General features: G+C 40.8%; 1 protein-coding gene across 2 annotated transcripts in view; it reads left to right on the plus strand.

Annotated features, from left to right (window-relative positions):
* LOC127750611 (uncharacterized) overlaps positions 1-527 on the plus strand; it is an 8,397-nt gene extending 7,870 nt beyond the window's left edge. For both annotated transcript variants that reach the window (XM_052272720.1, XM_052272721.1), the window contains exon 10: positions 418-527. The gene's annotated coding sequence lies outside the window, so the exon portion shown is untranslated. The remainder of the gene's footprint in view (positions 1-417) is intronic.
* The last annotated feature ends 521 nt before the right edge of the window (positions 528-1,048 follow it).

Below are 1,048 nucleotides of genomic sequence, written 5' to 3' on the forward strand. Positions count from 1 at the left end.
CTCGGTTTGACTATCTGACATTTTAATAACTGCTGAGAAGGTATCAAAGTCTTCAGGTGAGCGCACAGGAGCCACTTGCGCCCCCCCTCCCTTCGAGCGCCGTGCTACCAACCTACCGCCACCAAAGTACGAATTCAAATTAAACGATCGTTTATTTCAAACATCTAATATCCAACTTCTAAACTAAACTCATTACGTCTCGACTTATACTGAAGCTTCGTGCGCAGTTTGAAGTCAATTGAAGTTACCGTCTGAGAGAAACGTGGGCCAGTACAGACAGACAGACAGACATACAGACAGACACACGACCAAAGAGTTCTCTGCACCCCACATCACAGCAAAGGCTTCGCAAGCTCAGCCAATTATAGAATGCTTAATAAAAACTGGAAATGTACCCTTATTTCTTTGCCTACACAGATATATTGCGGGCCCCAACTCCAAACCAAAATTTGTCGGTCGCCCATATTATGCATGCGATTCTACCCCTCGCCTGTGTAATTTTTTCAGGACTGCTAAAATGTATCCTGGTAAGTTTGTTCCTCTTTTGCACCAACTGTCAATTGAATCACACCAATTACTTGCTTTGATGGGTGCGTCAGTTTTTCATGACTAGCCTGAGTATTTTTTTATTCTTCTGTTATAAGTTCCTTATTTGCATGACTAGTTTTTTAAAACTGCAGTTCCTACCAACTCGAAAATAGTAATAGGGCAACACCCAGCAAATCTTCAAATGTTTTCTTTTGCTTTCAGCATCTCAAAGTCAAAGTGATGTAAAGCAGGCAATGAGTGGGGTTAAATTGCTTGTTAGTAAACCAAAAGGTCGGCCGAGAGGTTCAACAAAAACTACAATGATTAAATTCCCTACTACGGACCAAAGAAGCAAAAGATCTCAGAAACCTAGTAACATCCCAACTTTTAATTATGATTGATGTTTTTAAAAATTATTTTTGAATACCTAAGTCTTTTTTGGTAATCTAGGAGGAGCGTTTCCAAGCCTCTTTGAAACCAGTGTGAAGGGGCGGGAGGCAAGAGGTGCCAAAATAAAGGA

The sequence above is a fragment of the Frankliniella occidentalis genome, unplaced genomic scaffold, assembly GCF_000697945.3.
Source record: "Frankliniella occidentalis isolate FOCC.00 unplaced genomic scaffold, Focc_3.1 Scaffold220, whole genome shotgun sequence".
In the NCBI taxonomy this organism is placed as follows: domain Eukaryota; kingdom Metazoa; phylum Arthropoda; class Insecta; order Thysanoptera; family Thripidae; genus Frankliniella; species Frankliniella occidentalis.